This window comes from Gymnodraco acuticeps, unplaced genomic scaffold (genome assembly GCF_902827175.1).
Source record: "Gymnodraco acuticeps unplaced genomic scaffold, fGymAcu1.1, whole genome shotgun sequence".
Taxonomy (NCBI): Eukaryota; Metazoa; Chordata; class Actinopteri; order Perciformes; family Bathydraconidae; genus Gymnodraco; species Gymnodraco acuticeps.
Genome location: NW_022990981.1, coordinates 5,145,365 through 5,155,688, shown reverse-complemented (window position 1 = coordinate 5,155,688; position 10,324 = coordinate 5,145,365). Strand labels below are relative to the sequence as shown.

The 10,324-nt window shown below is 43.5% G+C and overlaps 1 long non-coding RNA gene across 1 annotated transcript; it reads right to left on the bottom strand.

Annotated features, from left to right (window-relative positions):
• Positions 1 to 633: 633 nt before the first annotated feature.
• On the bottom strand, positions 634 to 1,907 carry LOC117559096. Its single transcript, XR_004570923.1, has 2 exons — positions 1,527 to 1,907; positions 634 to 1,435 (listed from the first exon to the last, which is right to left on the bottom strand). It is a non-coding gene; the product is annotated as an uncharacterized LOC117559096 (long non-coding RNA).
• Between the last annotated feature and the right edge of the window lie 8,417 nt (positions 1,908 to 10,324).

Below are 10,324 nucleotides of genomic sequence, written 5' to 3'. Positions count from 1 at the left end.
GTGTCTATACTCTGTGTCGTTGTATATATTGTATTGGTCATGACATGCATGGATGTAGTACTTTGTCAGCTTATCTTGCTGCATTGCTCTGTTTCAGGGTGTTGTTATCCTTGTCATTAAACTACCGAAACTGACATTGAGGAGTGTGTTTTCTTCAATGTATAACAAGTACATTTAAAAAAGGTGATTTAAGGAAACATCTAAAAATCGAGAAAATAGACTGCAGAGGGTTAAACCTTATGAGCACAGGTTTTAAAACTCAAAGACATTAAACTGAGATTTCCTCCAAAGCTTATTCCACTGTATTAGGGGTCAAAGCACTTTTATCACCAGCCTTCTCAATAATCTTATTCCTCTGTTCCTACCATTCAAAGTGATGCTGATTACCTTCCACTGATAATATGTGAGGCTGTTGCTGCCAGCTGCTGGCTGATGTGTGGCTTTGCTGCTTCCCTCTGTGGCAGTAGCCGCAGAGGGAAGGATAGGTGAATGTATTTGTTAAAGTTGGTTTGATTACACCATTCACAATTCCGACAACGCCACCTTGGGAGTTTCAACCCAGGAAATATTAACACTTCTTTCAGTTATAGAGAGGACAGATAGGTTCGAATACTAATGGAGCAGGAGACACGGTTTCAAGTTATCAAAAATATACAATTTTATTTGGCACAAGTCACTAGTTAAAATGCAGTTAAAAACAGTCGCACAGGGCTGTAGCACAAAGGGGAAAAATGAATTAGGGGCTGAGGCTTACCAGTGGGGGGATAGGGTCGACGAGTGAGTGGAAGGATCCCCAAACAAACCAAACTTAAATCACCCCAGTCATACGTGCAGGAAATCAAATCCCGGGGGAGCACATCACACACAAAAGAAGAGGAAAACCACCACCTTGGACACCAGCACCACCACCTTCAGCTCTCAGTAACTAAGTAGCGAAACAAGAGGGCAACGCAGTTAATGGGGGCTAAATACGTAAATCAAAGTAATAAACAAACACAATATCAAATATGTTCTCATAAGCAGATGATAACTTGTGTAAACATTTAAGAATAAAACAAATCAAAAGAGAAAAGGTTCAGTTAAACAAAATAAACAATTAACTAGAATAAAATAAACAAACTAATTTAAATCAAGTTGGCCAAAGTAAGGACAAGTTATAGAGGGAGTTAGCCCCAGAGTTCAGTGACTTCCACTTCGAGTGTCGGCCCAAGCAAGGCAGTAGGAAGGCGTGCAGTTAAAGCAGCACTTTAACTGGTGAGCAAGCCTCCGCAGTAGGCGACGCAAAGCTGGCCAGAAGCAGCAATCAGAAGCCACAATGTGGTAACAGTAGCCCAACATCTAGGCAGGATCAACAGCAGTTGTGACGTTACTGCCGATACACATACTTTCTCCGGTGAAGCAAAACAGCAGAAGTCCCTTAACCATTGGATTGGCCCTAGGTTGATGAATAAATACAAATACAGCATTAATATCAATAAAAGTAATGAGGTGGATTGACCAAATAGATTACCGTACAGCGCACATACCGATCAGGCTTTCCTATCGATAACGCAGAGAGGGGAGAGCTTCATGCTTTTTATGGCTGCGTTGACAGGCTGCACCTGGAGGATCCTCCACTAGGTGAGGCAAAGCAGGGCTAAGTATCAATACGCTGGTAAATTGCAGAACCTTTCCTGAAGCAAGCAATGCTACTGCAACATACCTGCACCGGTGGCGGAAGCAACACGCAAGTGGGGCGGGTCTGTGTACCAACAAACAAGAGACAGCCAGCTAGAAACCTCTGCCCTTTTATAGGGTGCCCCTGGTGGTGACAGGCTCACAAGAGCCAAACGAGGAGAATATGCTTTACAAGGGATTAGGACTCTCATCCTGCCACACCTCCATCACTGATGGGTGTGGTGGGGAGGAAACAAGGAAGCTCTTACACTGTATTCAAGCATCAGTTTTGGTGACTGTTTTGTTCTTGTAACCGTATGCACAATCAATACTCCAGACTACGACGTGCTATATTCAACGTTTATTGTTATACCGGAGACATTCATGTCTGGTAGGAAGGCGAACTTCACTCAACTCCTCTTGTTTTCACTTCCGGGCGCTGCTCAGTGGCTGCCCTGCGGTGTTTCACGCTGGCATTTGGCTTGTTTTAGTTTGTTTGTTTTAGTGCTTGTGACTGTCTCTTATCTCGGCACCTCCCCGAATCGAAGAATGCATGGATCTCGCTCTGTGGTGCATGATCAGCCTGTTTATAGTGATTTTAAACAGCTCCCATGGATATAACTACGACTATGCTGCTGACGGTACAGCCAGAGGAATACATTACAGCAGAGAAACGTTGCTGCTGCTGCGCAACACATCCCGGATCTGTCACAGGAGTTCTTAACCAGTGTTGGATCGCTACCGAACTGTTTTAAAAAGGACCCTTCTACCTATCGCACAAAGCGAAAATGCGGATGCAAAGGCGGCACCCGTCACCGGCTGACAAGGTTAGGAAATAAACTCCCTCTGCCTACCGCTCTAACTCATTCATGCGCAGTCCCTGAGAGCAAAGATTGACGAGCTGTCAGCCAACACCCGCTACCTGCATGAATATCGGGATGCATGTGTCTTAGCGATCAGACATGGCTGCATAACAACATCGAGTCCAGTGTAGTGGAGCCTTCCGGGTTCTCTGCGTTTAGAACCAACCGAGACCCGATCATCACCGAGAAGGTACGCAGGGGCGGAGTCTGTCTTCTCATCAGGGACGATGGTGTCAGGCTGTGGCGATAAGAGAGCAATTGTGCACTCCGGACATATAACTGCTGTGTGTCTCTCTACGACCATTCTATCTTCCCAGGGAGTTTCCTCAATTATTCTTCACTGTGGTGCACATACACCCCAAAGCAAATGTGAACAAAGCCACCAAAATCATTTATAATCTCTCTCAGAGACTTGAGTCACTTTCTCCTGACGCGCCAACGTTCTTTCTAGGAGATTTTAATAACTGTCCCATTAAAACAAACCTGAGGTGTGGACTCGAGTCACATGACTTGGACTGGAGTCAGACTCGAGTCACCAATTTGATGACTTGAGACTCGACTTGACAAAATCACAAAACACTTGCGACCACCAATGACTCTGGACTTGACTTGGACTTGAGCCTTCTGACTTGAGGTGACTTGATAATTTAATTCAGAGGTCTCCAACACGCCGATCGCGAGATGCCGCTAGAAGAGCAGACTCCCGTCGGGGAGAGCAGAATCTTCAGCCGCTCCTACTCTTGCTGAGAATCCTTGCAGGCAGGGGCGGGACTTTATTTAGCTGGGCCACCATGCGGCCAATCATATGCGAGGACACACTAGGATCATACCATTATGTGAAAGAAGGGTGGGGGGCACAGCAGGTGTAGTGGTACAGGCCAGCTGCACAGAGCGACGGGGAGACGGATTTAAATGCAAGCGCGTCGGAAAAAGTCAAGAAATGAGCGAGAACCGAAAAAAGAAGCAGCATCTGGCTGATTTTCAATGATATTGGAGAAAGCAAGCTGAGTGCAGGATTTGTAAAATCAAAATCGTTTTTTTTTGGTAACCACTAAGGACTTATTGTCAGAGGTGGGAGAAGTTCAGATCTTGTACTTGAGTAAAAGTATCAGAGTGTAGGAATACGCAGTTACAATAAAACCTGCATTCAAAATGTTACAAGTAAAAGTACAAAACTATCAGCATCAAAATATACTTAAAGTACCACCTGCAGAGGGATCTAGATTCAGGTGTTCTTTTCCCCATAGCCTCGCTGCACATTATCCCTTGCATAAAGATAGATTGTGGGTCCCTTATAACATGTTGTACACAGTGGAAATAAACATTCTGGTTACCTCAACATCAGGGATCTTATCAATTAAACTCCTTCTGAATCAAACCGTCACGGTAGCCTTACTTTACTGATCCCTCTTAAAATAGAAAAAACACGTTACTTCACCAGCAGAGAGAAAATGGATTATTAAATTATTAATGTGACTAATAAGAGCAGTTTGATTATTAAGTATTATTCTGTTGATCGATGTCATTACATTTGGTGAAAAGCACATAATGACTTGTTTAAGACTCGTTTTGTCAAAGTTTAGGACTTGGACTTGACTTGCCCATCCTGACTTGAGACTTGACTCGGACTTGAGCACAAAGACTTGAGCACAAAGACTTGAGACTTGACTCGGACTTGCAAAACAATGACTTGGTCCCACCTCTGGTACCTACTACCAGTACGTTGACTGCCACACTAGGAATGAGAAGACTCTGGATATGTGCTTTGGAACTGTTAAGGGCGCTTACACTGCATCCCCGCTTCCACCACTTGGGACATCTGAGTGTACAGTGTACAGTGTAGTCCATCTACGCCCTGTCTATCGGAGGAGAGGGAGAAACCTCAAGTTAAGACTGTCAAAATGTGGAATAAGACAGCATTATGGCTCTGCAGGGATGCTTTGACTGCTCAGTGGGAAACATTCGATACCCCGATATTAATGAACGGGTTGTGACAGTGTCTAGTTATATTGATTTTTGTGTCGATTCTGTGATACCCACTAAGTCTTTCAAAATATATTCGAATGACAAGCCCTGGGTGTCTCACAGTTTAAAGAAGCTGATTATTCTGAAGAAAAAAGCTTATAAAAACCAGGATGAGTTGCTAGGAAACATACAGAGAGATATTAAAAGACAATACAGTTAGACAAGTATAGCTATAAGGAGAAGCTGGAGGCAGCTCTGGCCTCTCCCAGAGAAGCATGGCAGGGAATTAAAAACATGACGAATGCTCCACATAAGGGCAGGGGAAAACCGTCTCCTGTCTTGATCAGTGGTGAGGGAAGGGAGACAAATCATTTGAACACCTTCTTCTGCCGGTTTGAGAGTAGCAACAGTATAGAGGCTGACACTGCCATTTCCCCTCCCCTCTAGTATGACTATTGAGGAGTCAGAAGTCATCCATCTCTTCAGGAAGTGTAATACGAAAAAGCCCTGGCCCCGATAATATTGAAGGAGCTGTTTTAAAACACTGTGCAGAACAACTTGCACCTGTATTTACAGACATTTTTAGGTCCTCCCTTAATCTGCAAAAAGTCCCTTCTCTTTGGAAAACATCCACAATTATTCCAGTGCCTAAAATCCCCAGGGCCAGTGAGCCCAATGACTTTCGGCCTATAGCACTCACCTCACTGGTATGAAATGTTTTGAGCGTTTAGTTAAGAGGTCTAATCTCACAAACGCAGCGCCTCTTAGATCCCATGCAGTTTGCATATCAGGCCTCTAGAGGGGTGGAAGATGCTATCGCAACCTCTTGCATCTTCTGCACACTCACCTCGAGACGCCAAAAGCCCATGTAAAGATTCTATTTGCTGACTTCTCATCAGCTTTTAACACCATTAAGCCAAGTATTTTAGCAAATATTTTAACTGAAGAATTCTCACTTGAACCTGGTCTGATCTCCTGGATCGTTGACTTCCTCAGCTGTAGAACTCAGCAGGTCAAAATAGGCATGGCACTTTCTGACACAATAACTACCTGGATAGGCTCACCCCAGGGATGTGTCTTATCCTCTCTTTTTTTATTTTATACACCAACTCCTGCATCAGCACTTTTCCCAATAGGCACTTTATTAAGTATGCAGATGATACGGCCCTGGTCAGCCTCCTCTTTGATGAGGAAGAGGAGCATGGGCCTGTCCTTGACTTCTTTATTAACTGGTGTGAGAAGTCAAACCTGCTTCTAAACACCTCAAAAACAAAGGAGATGGAAATTGATTTTAGAATAGCACAATCGCCCAACCCTACTCTTTTAAATAGTGAGCCCATTCAATGTGTCACTGAGTACAATATCTTGGTGTCGTGCTTGACCACAAGCTCAGATGGGATGTTTGGTCTGAGAAAATAAAAGCTAAGTCTCAACAAAGAATGTTTTTTTTTACGTAAATTATTGTCTTTTAATGTCGGCAACAGAATGGTGAAGATGTTTTATCATGCTTTTGAAAGTGTGCTCTCCTTCGGCATTATATGCTGGTTCGGCAACGCACTGAGGCTCAGAAAAAGTCAGTCAGGAGTGCCACAACATTGTCCAGTAAATTGACAGGAATCTCATTGCTAATATAGAATGCAAGGTTTTAAAATTGGCACACAATATTGTGAGTGACCTGAGGCACCCTTTGCCTCTTATTTCGAGCTGTTGCCATCCGGGCGGAGATATCGTGCCCCTGTTAAAAAAGAACAGATCTAGGCTGTCTTTCGTCCCACAAGCCATCAAACTCCTGAATCAATGATGGCTAGGACGCACTGTTTACCCAGCTGGTCTGGCCCTGTCCCCCCTTTCACAAATGAGGGGCTAGGCCCCTTGTCATGTCTGCCGATATCTGGTTTTCTTATGTCTGTTCGTTTTAATCTGTGTCTATGTTGTTGTCAGTGACGTATTGTCTTATCTTTTTAAATGCCTGTGTGATGTGCTGCAACCCATTTTCCCCTCGGGGACAAATAAACGAATACTATACTATACTCTCTGGCTGCGCACGCATACTGTGTCTACGTCACATCACGTGGGCCAATCATAAACAAGCATTGTTAACCAGTGCTATCCACATATCAGAATATTACATCCCCCTTTCTTTGAAGAAAATAACCATATACAGTTGCAAGAAAAAGTATGTGAACCCTTTGGATTCTCCACACATAGCGTTGTGTGTTCCTTCCAAACAACTCAACTTTGGTTTCATCTGTCCACAGAATATTTTGCCAGTAGTGCTGTGGAACATCCAGGTGCTCTTTTGCAAACTTCAAACGTACAGTAATGTTTTTTCTGGACAGCAGTGGCTTCCTCCGTGGTGTCCTCCCATGAACTCCATTCTTGTTCAGTGTTTTACGTATCGTAGATTCGTCAACAGAGATGTTAGCATGTGCCAGAGATTTCTTTAAGTCTCTAGCTGACACTCTAGGATTCTTCTTCAACTCATTGAGCATTCTGCGCTGTGCTCTTGCAGTCATCTTTACAGGACGGCCACTCCTAGGGAGAGTAGCAACAGTGCTGAACTTTCTGCATTAATAGACACTTTGTCTTACCGTGGACTGATGAACATCAAGGCTTTAGAGATACTTTTGTAACCCTTTCCAGCTTTATGCAAGTCAACAATTCTTAATGGTAGGTCTTCTGAGAGCTCTTTTGTGCGAGGCATGGTTCACATCTGGCAATGCTTCTTAAGAATAGCAAATTCAAAACTGGTGTGTATTTTTTATAGGGCAGGGCAGCTTTAACCAACACCTCCAATCTCGTCTCATTGATTGGACTCCAGGTTGGCTGACTCCTGACTCCAATTAGCTCTTGAAGAAGTCTTTAGCCTAGGGTTCACATACTTTTTCCACCCTGCACTGTGAATGTTTACATGGTGTGTTCAATAAAAACATGACAACATATAATTGTTTGTGTGGTATTAGTTTAAGCAGACTGTGTTTGTCTATTGTTGTGTATTAGATGAAGATCAGAACACATTTTATGACCAACTTATGCAGAAATCCAGGTCATTCCAAAGGGTTCACATACTTTTTTCTTGCAACTGTATGTCTCAAGAATGTTGCCGTGGGTTACATCTGCTTACATAGTATTAATAACTAAAACTCAAATAAATTCTCATGTAGAGGATAACTCACCATGTAACTTTCAACTCAACTATTTTAAAATACTTATCAGCTATCACATAGCCTGATACATACCTGTACATAAACATTTCAATTTAACAACCGAATATTTCACAAGCTTATTCTCTTGTTTACATAGTCTCACAAATCCAAAACAGTCGGTGTGGTATCTTACCTTATGTTATTATTACATGTTATTGCATTTGTCCAGCAGGGGGCAAACTTACTCTTGGTACTAAAGAGCCTGTTGTATATGTTCCTATGAGGAAGTCCGAGGAAGCATGTTGCAAAAGTAAAAACAGATAAACCTACTCCGATGTTGTGGTCACAAGATACAACATCTTTTTGGTGACGAGGATCAAGAAGAGGAAAGACAAGGATCAAGATGGGATCGAAGAGGACATGCCGAACGGACTGGTTAGCACCTTACATGCAGGTGTGGCTCGTTAGCGGCAGCTAGCTCAAAGGATTAGCAAAGTCTACGGGAGGAGGAGAGGATTCATTGACACTGTTGTGTCCCGTCAAAAGTGTTAAGTCCAGTCATATTTCAGTTTAATCATTTTCTGTCTTGTCTCCCACTTCCTATCCTGGTGTGTGTCTCCCCCCTCATCAGCGTCAGCCCCGCCTCTGATTGTTTCCACCTGTGCCCATGTACCTTTTGTTTATAGTCCCCAGCTTCCCTTTGTTCTTTGTCAGTTCGTCTTGTCCTGTCCTCATGCCAGAACTCTGCTCATCCACGATTGCTTATCTTGTCACTTGCCTAATTTATGCTCCTGAAACTTTTTCGTAAGTTTCTGTCCTCACGTTGTGAGCGATTTATGTTATGCCTATTTGAAGCCTTTTTTGTCGCCTCGATTAAGAGTGTTGTTTTTCTTTTTGTAAACCCTTTTTTGGCAAATAAAGTATATTAATTATACTTTACCTCTGGCTCCCGTGTCGTGCATTTGAGTCCTTATTTCCTTGTGTATCCAAGTTTGACACACAATGGCAACAATTGGCACGCTGGCACCTTTTGATGCAAAAAATCAGAAGTGGGAAGAATACTGTGAGGTATTGGAACAGTTTTTTGAGGCTAATGAAATTGATGATGTAGACTGACAAAGAGCCATATTAATAAGGGTTGTTGGATCATCAACATACAGCCTTATGAGAAACCTCCTCAGTCCGGATAAGCCCAAGGATAAAACTTACCAGCAACTTGTGCAGGTGCTAAAAAATCACTTTGACCCAAAGCCTAGTGAAATTGTGCAAAGGTACGTTTGACTCCTGCAACCGTGAGCCCAATGAGTCAGTAATGGAATACGTGGCTGAACTGCGTCGGTTAGCGCAGGATTGCAACTATGGTAACACTTTGCAGCAGATGTTGAGAGACAGGATCGTCTGTGGAATAAATGATGATCGGATTCAGAGACAACTCTTATCAGAAGCGGATTTAACATTTGGAAAAGCATTGCCAATTGCTGTGGCGTCAGAGACTGCGAATAAAAAGCAAAGGAGATACAAAGCCAAGGGGCCACAGCTAAATGCTTCAAAATAGATAAAAGCCACAGGAGGCTTATGCACACAGAGAACCTACCAAAGATGTTACAGATGCAAGGGAACCAAAAATCCAAGCATGAAGCAGCAGACTGTAAGTTTAAACAAGATAAATGTCATGCATGTGGTAAAATAGGGCACATTGCCAGAGTTTGTCGTAGTAGATCTACACAGAACGGAACAGCAACAAAAATGCAGAGCCAAAGAGAAAGGAGGCAAACCGCATATCACGTTCTTATACAGTACAAGAGCAACAGAGCCAATGTGATAGCTCAGAAGAAGATACATTCACACTGGATAAGATGAGGTTCAGATTGGGACGCATTAGTGAAGTGCACCTGAGACGAGTAGACCCGTACATGGTGGAAATGAAGCTGAATAGTAAGTTGGTTAACTTTGAGATAGACACTGGTTGCAGTCTCACAATAATGAATGAACAGACATTTCAAAGACTATGGAAAGACACAAAAGGTCGAAGTTTGAGACCAACCAAAATCCACATCAAGTCGTCTTATACAGGTGACCCTGTTAATGTGGTCGGAGCTGCCATTGTTAAAGTGAAATACAAACATCAAAAGCAGTACCTGCCCCTCATTGTCGAGAGCACCGGGCTCTCCGTGGACTGTTGTCGGCTCTTACAAGCGGCGTAGACGGCGGAGGGAGAGGAAACAGAAGCGGGGGTGCCGAGCTGGTCTGCTAACCAGGCTAAGGAAACGGCCTAACAAACCCCCGCTCCCAGCCTCTTTCTGGCCAACGTCAGACCAATCGTACCTAAAATAAACGAGCTGGAGTGTGATGATTATGACTGAAACCTGGCTTCACCCCGGGATACCGGAGGCTGCTGTGCAGCTAGCGGGGCGCACTATCCACCGTCAGGACCGCAACAGCGAGTCGGGTAAGCGCAAAGGAGGAGGACTTTGTGTTTACATAAACAATGACTGGTGTTCACAGTCGAACTGTAGACAGTTACTGCTCCCCTTACATCGGAGCTCTGACGGTCATATGCCGGCCTTTCTACACAGCAAATTTGAAATCTAAAATTCAACACCCATGTAGTTAATTTTAACACTATGAAAGTTTATATTGAAACCACCAGCAAAGTGTTAAATGAACACTTTCCAAAGTGTTGACAATATAACA